This window comes from Tenrec ecaudatus, chromosome 4 (genome assembly GCF_050624435.1).
Source record: "Tenrec ecaudatus isolate mTenEca1 chromosome 4, mTenEca1.hap1, whole genome shotgun sequence".
Taxonomy (NCBI): domain Eukaryota; kingdom Metazoa; phylum Chordata; class Mammalia; order Afrosoricida; family Tenrecidae; genus Tenrec; species Tenrec ecaudatus.
This window is the reverse complement of record NC_134533.1, coordinates 2,956,311-2,963,308: the sequence shown is the minus strand read 5'-3', so window position 1 is coordinate 2,963,308 and position 6,998 is coordinate 2,956,311.

The window sequence follows — 6,998 nt, the reverse complement described above, 5'->3', positions numbered from 1 at the left end:
GGGCTCAAGGGGTGGACAGGAGCCCCCAAAGTCCTGACAGTTGACTGAGCTGCGGCCCTTCAGGATTTGGCAAGGGTCCCCCGACACATACACACACACACACACACACACACACACACACATACACTGGTGTCACTTTGGGGAGGGGAGGGAGCCACTCATCACAGTGTGATCGGGGTCATGGTTGCACCTGCCAGCCCCCCCTACCCTAACCAGGCTCACTGTCACCTCCCTAGAGGCAGGGGAGGGCAGGAGTCTGGGTCCCCTAAGTCCAGTGCCCAGAGGGTCCCTATGGATGACATAGCCAGGGTCACCTGGAACTGCTCAGGGCAAGGGCCTGGGAGGTAGGGGAGGGTGAAGAGCACCTGGGGGTGTGGGGGACACCATGGAAACACCAGGTGGCTTCATGGTTGGGGGGCATTATCTCCACAAAAGTCCAGAGCCCCACCTCCAAGCACCCATCAGGCCTGGCTGCTGCCCACAGGCCTGGTTCCCCCAGGGCCGTCCAGGCAGGAACTGCAGGGGGTGGACAGAGGCATGGGGACAGGCTGGAAAGGGTGCCTACTCACCAGGACTACTTCCTTCCCTTCCTCTGGGACTGCAGAAGGGACTGTGGTCTGGGGAACTGGTTGGAGCAGCCCAGCCAGGCCAGGCCCAGCTTCCTGGTATGGGGCAGTGTGGGAAGCCCGCCCTTTGGGGCTGGAAGGAAAGAGAAGCCCAAAACTCCACTTCCTCCTCAGACCGAAGGCAGGGTTGTGGGCCAGGCTTACCTCTCCCTCAGCTGCCCAGCCAACACTCCTGCAGACCCATTCCCTGCCCACCAGGCACTGTGCAGGGGGCAAGGGGCACCTGAAGTCTGGACAGAGGCCAGGAGCCCCAGAGGGGCAGGAGGTGGGGGTGTAGCAAGCAGGGCTGTGTGTGCACACACGCATAGAGTCTGCCCACTGTGTGCTGGAGATGAGGCTGCTGGGAGACTTAGGGGTACCCCCTGCAAAACGGAGAGAGGCCATGAAGTAGTCAGCCTGTTGAACCTGGTACCTGCCACGTGCGCTCTCTGTGCTAGCTCCTGGGGGCCTTGGCACAGAAATGACCCAGGACCCCTGCCCTGCAGCCACAGCATCACAGTGCATGTGTGTGATGTGTGGACATGTGTGGACACAAAAAGAGAAATCTGCCACCTCCTGAGGCTGTAGCCATGTCCCTGGAACACGTGAGGGTCCAAGCACCAAGGATAAGAACCTGCTTGAGTTCCAGAAAGATCTGACTGCCTGGGGGTGTGCAGGTGTATGGCTCTGGGGCCAGGTGTGTCCCGCAGCTTTATGGGGCTGCACTGGGGGCAGGTCGTCCATCCTGGGAGCCACAGCCTCAGGAGGGGCACCAGTGCCGGGGTGGGAGGCAGATTCCTCTCAAAGAGGCCTGGTTTTGCTTACTCTGCTCTGGCTGTCAGGATACCCACTCAGCAGCAACTGAGTTGTCAGGAAGTTGGGGGGTGGGGACAGGGGCTGAGGGGTCACCTTGGTCACCTGCCTCCAGGCCCCTCAGGCTACATTTTGCTTCTTGATCAGAGGACAGACACAAGCTTCAAGTTCCCCAGGAAGGCAACCAGACCCCAGGGCGAGTCACCTGGTTTTCAGGTGAGGAAAGCAGACAGTTAAGCAGCACAAACCAGTTCCTCTCTGTGGGCCCGCCTACCTGCCGGCCTCCTGTACATTCATCACAACAAGAGGCTGCAAACACCCAGCTCTTGGGTGCCTGCACCCCTCCCTGCAAGGCCCTGCTCATAGGGGTCCCTCCATGCCCCCAAACTCAGTCCACAGTCAGCTTGATCTAGGACTCCACCAGCCGGCAGTCCAGATGAGGGGCCACCAAGTAGCCTGAGGATTCTGGAGAAGTCTGAGGAGGGGTCCCCAGCACCCCTGGCTATGCTGACTCTACGTGGCCACTGTGCAGGGTGGGGTGGGGGTGTTGCAGCTCTGGCTGCTCAGCTTTACTGCTCAGTCTGGGCAGCCAGTGCCACAGAGCTTGGGTATGGAAACCCCTCAAACATCCCGTCCCTCTCCCGGCTGATCCCCTCCCCCTATACGTCAGCCCTCCCTACCTTTTATCAGTTAGTTGGCCCCTGGTGTGCCAGGGTGACTCCTGGATTATTCTCCTAGAGGTCCAGCCTCTGCCAGGTGCCCTGCCCACTGGGGAGATGGTGTTGGGGGGTGAGGTGGACATCAGATGATGGTTGGATGCTTAAGGTGAGGCTGCCAGTGGTGGCCAAGCTGAGCATAACCCCTGGTACCCGGATTGCTTCCGTGGCACTTCCCTGGGCACCCTGGACAACACCCAGGCTCCGGCTTAAATCAAACTGGTCAGTCATTCTAGGAGGGGCCAATCTTAAAGTCATGTCTGACCAGGGGGCTTCCGGAATCCCACCTGGGAACTGCAGCCACCCCCAGTGGGGGGTTGCTGAGGACAGAGGAGAGCCTTCTCACTGGTTTGCTGGTTTGGGCTCGGGGCAGCCGGGGACAGAACTGCCACCAGTTGGGACAGGGCATGTTGGGTGCTGGGTGGGTGGGAGGAACAGGCATGTGTCTACACACGGGCCCTCTCTAAACTGCTCACTGACGCCATTGATGGTGTCTCCACTCCCTCCCCAGCCAGCATGCTCCCCCAGCTCAGGCAGAGGCAGGTGGAGTACATGAGGCTGGGGCTCTGTCCCCTGACTGGCCACCCTCTGTGGGTGGGGGAAGAGGTTGATGACAATGAGGACAAAGCCACTGGGCCTCCAGGCCCCACGAGCAGACAGGGGTGAAAGGCCAAGCTTGTGCCCAAAGTCACACAGCCAGGAAGGCTGCCCCCCTCCATGCCAGACTCACCTGCATCCTAAGCACACGCCCTCTTACCTTGTCTTCCTCACTTCTCCACACCTGCACACTCCAGGGTCCCAGAGCCCTGTGGCCATGCCCTTCCAAGCCCCCAGCCCTTGTGCTGGCCACGGCCACCATCAGGCCCTGCCTGCTTGAGAGGGACCCTGGTCAATCCAGCACCTCTCTGGCTCCTGGCTCTCATCTTTGGGAGGGGCTTGGGAAAGGTACCTCCCACCTGCGACCCCTTGTAGGTTCCTCAGGCCCCAAGCTCCACATCCCAACCCTTCTCAAGGGGCTGGGTCCAGGTGGGAACGCCCACTGTACCTCAGTTCCCCCGGCAGGTGAGCCCCTGTCTGCCTGGTTGCCCGCTGTCTGTCCTGAGATTCAAGATTAGCTTGCGGTGGGGGTGGGGCAGGTGCCAAGGAGGCCCATCCAAACCTCATCCCCACTCCATCAGTCCATCAAGGGGCTGGAGGTGATGGAAGGGACTTTAATTCCCACTATGGGGTCAATGATTGCCCCCTCCAGACACCCAGGGGCATTGGCTTTTGAAAACGAAGTTCTATCCATGGGCCACCAACTGTTGGCATGGGGAGGTCCTCAGACAGATAAGCCTTTGCCCAGCCGGGCCCCACAGGCGTGAGGCTGGAGGGGACGGGCGGTGCCAGGCTGCTCCAGGTGGGCGGGGCTTGCCGCGTCTCCGCTGGGTGCTGTGCCGACTCCGGACACCAGGAGGCAGCAGACGCTCAGTTTTGGTGCTCAGGGCCGCGCTGGGCTTCGCAGGGTGGGGCGAAAGGGTGGACTCGATTTGCTTCAGGGGCTGCTTCAGGGGTTAGGCACCTACTGTTTGTCCCCTTTGGTCCGGGTGGACGTGCAGGAAAGGCGCTGGGCCGCTTTATCCGTCTAGGCTGGTGCTGACCGGCCCCGAAAGTAATTGGCACGAGTGGAAAGAGGTGGTGAATGAATGAAACAGTGAATAAATGTTTGAGGGGAGGAGGCCTCCTCCCTCCCTGATTGGGGGGGGGTGCTGCAGAGGAGGCAAGAGCCGGCCCCTTCACCACACCATGGGCTCACTGATGAGAAGGGACCCTCGCCACATACAACATCTTGGTTCCTGGGCCTCATCCGCTCTGTCCAGGGCCTAGATCCAGCCCCTCCTTGCCGCAGAGGAGGGTGGGGGACAGCTGGGGGCACTTAGATCTGGCTGAGGCAGCCCCCAACCTGCCCTCAAAGTTGGAAGCAGGGTGTGTGTATGTGAGGGGGGGGATGCCTCATGGGCATGGGCAGGGGATAGGGGCTTGAAGGGATCCCCCAGAAAGCCTGGGATGGGGATAGGGTGTAGGGAGGTGGGTTTTTTTGTTGTTTTTTTTCCTCCCTAGTGAAGGGAGAGGCCAAGCCTGGGTTTGTCTTGGGAGAGAACGAAGACATTCAGTGCAGAAACAGGCAAAATCCTGGGTCAGTGTGTGTGTGTGGGGGGGCGCTTGGGAGGGAGGACGACTAAGACCCCCGAGGGGGAGCAGAAAGGACCAGCCAGCCACCCCTGGCCAGGGTACCTTTCTCCCTTTGCTTCTCACAGCCTCCCTGGCGGGGCCCTGCAGATTCCGGGAGCCAGGACCCCGGACCCCAGCACAAGGCCACCCCTGTAATCAGAGCCGGCCAGATCACGCCATGCGGCGTGCAGACGTGTCGTGGGGGCCAGCACCTGCGGGGGACGTGCCTGGCAGCCGCCCCAAGAACAACCCGTCCTTGGGGGGGCGGGGCGAGCGAGCGCGGGAACTCGCTGCGGGGGTGTGGGGTGGGGGGCGTTCTCGGGGCCGCTGGGCCCAGGGCCAAGGGCGCGCTGGGAAAGCTCAGGGCTCATCCGGAGCCCCCGCCTCTCCCGGCCCCTCAGGGCCCCAGGCCCCAGGACGACTCCTGCCCCCATTTCACGGAGAAAGCTGACTGCTTGGCCGCTCTGCCTCGGGTGGGGACAGAGCCAGCCCCCGGGGCCCCTGCAGCTGGAGGCGCCGGATGGGGCGGTGAGGGGGGGTTGTCTGCAGGATGCGGCCTTGAGATGCTCAACCTGGCTCCAGCGCTGAGTGTGGGAGGGGGAGCTGGACCCCTAGACCCCTGTCTTCCCCTCCTTTCCTGTCCTTGTTCTCACTGGCCTCTCTTAGAAGCGGGTGGAGGGAAGAAAGGCCGCAGAAGATGGTCTCAGAGCCGTCTCCTTCTCTAGGCAGCACACAGAGGATCCAATGGGGTTCTTGGAATGGCTGCGTGGCTCCCCACCTCACCTGGATCCCCTGCCCAAGCCCACTGCTCACACCTCCAGAGCTCCTCAGCCTGTCCCCAAACAAGTGACACCTTCGGGCCAACAAGCTTATGTGGAGGGAAGGGAGAGAGCATGAGCCATGGGCGGGACCCACTGTGTTCTCCACGGATCTAGGCTCGAAGGGTCTCTAAGGGTCAGAGTCTTGGGGGACAGGGGTCTCCCACGAGTGTCTTTCACTAGGAAGCCTGGTCTTTTTTTTTTTTTTAAGGTGATCTTGATTTTGTTCTCCATTGCCCTCCACGAGCCCCTTCATGAGGGTCCTTCCTGGTGGCCGGCTACCTTCTAGTTCTGTCCTCCGGCTCTTGGAGGAGGTCTGGGTTTTGAAACAGTTTCTTTGTTCCAGGCGGGGAGAGCCCAATCACTGCGTCTTAGATGGCCCCTCACAAGCCTCCAAGACACCGGCTCTTCCCACCAAAGCAGGCTGTAGAGCTTTGTCCTTGTGAACTCTGTCTCCCCAACACAGTGGTCCCTCCCAGGAAAGGTTCCCGGGCCCAGGAACTAGATCCCCTCGATGTGTCTGTTGCTGTTTAAGTGGTTTTCATGCTCCTGCCACCCCTCCAAATGCTCTCTGGTACCGGGGACTTTCAAAAAGCTCATATAAAAATTCTATGACCATTTAGTTCCATTGATCCCTGAACCTTGGGAAGCCCCTCACGCCCACCCCCAGCCCCCACATTCACGGGGAGATTTACAGCACATAGCATCTGTCACCCTGACACATTCTTGTGACCCAGTGCAGTTCTTCCCACCCCTGCTCGGCTTCACTGCCTGGCTATGATGAGATCTTTCGTGAGGCCTGAAATTTCCTGGAAAAAGACAAATATTTCAATCTGGACAGCTGGGGGTGGGGGGCCTCACAACCTTGGAAACCGCCCGAGGCAGGGCTGCTCCGAGGGGATGCGAGGCCCAGCCCCCGGGCTCAGTGAATTTCTGGTTCATATTGGTCCCTTCCCCAAGCCAGGCGCCCCAAAACCTCAGCTTCGGGGCTCCTCCCAGGCTATGGGCCAGAGGGCGGGTGCGGGTCTGAAAGAAAATGCGGGCGAGCCAGGTGAGGCCGCAGGGCGGATGTCAGCCGCCAGGGGGCAGTGTGGGGCTGCAGAGCGGGCTTGCCGGGCGCACCCCAGCTCCTAGGCTGGGGCTGCTTGCTCTCTCCGACCTTGGCTGTAAAACAGGGAAGCCCCGCAGTATGGACCTGCGGGGCATCGTGAGGCTTGGCATGTGGGTGGCACCGGTGAAGTGAGAGCGCTTAGCTGCCCTAGCCTCCTCCGGGAGCTTCGGAAGGGTTTGGAGAGGTTCAAGTCGGCAGTAAACACACCGCTGCAAGAGGGTTCACTTCCAAGGTTCTGCATGAGAACAGCTCATCTTGTGGTTTCCCCAGCGCTACGAGCCCGTCCTGGCCCCACCCCAGCATTTCCAGCTCCCCAGAATGGGGGGGCACATGTCCCCTAAGTCTTGAGCCTGTGGCCCTCCCCGAGGTGACTTCTGCTCTTCCCTGGATGTCTGGAGAGCACACAACTCTTTTCCCTGGGGGTGGCACCTGAAGTCTCCATAGAAATGTCCCTGGGTCGCGGATGAGGGGCTGAGGAAAGACTCCATCAGCTGGCATTCCGGGGTTCCAGGCACCGGGGCAGTTCCCTGCCACGTTACCAGGGGAAGGCATACTGCTCAGACATTGCACGAGACCGCCCAGCCGGGGTGTCTCATGGACACAGCTCTCCAAAGAAAGTTGATTTTTCATCTCTCCACCAAAAGCCGCTGTGGTCCCTCAGGGTTTTGGGGAACCCATGGTCTGTGGTGCAAACTGGTCACAGCCCCACCTCGCTCGGGAGGGA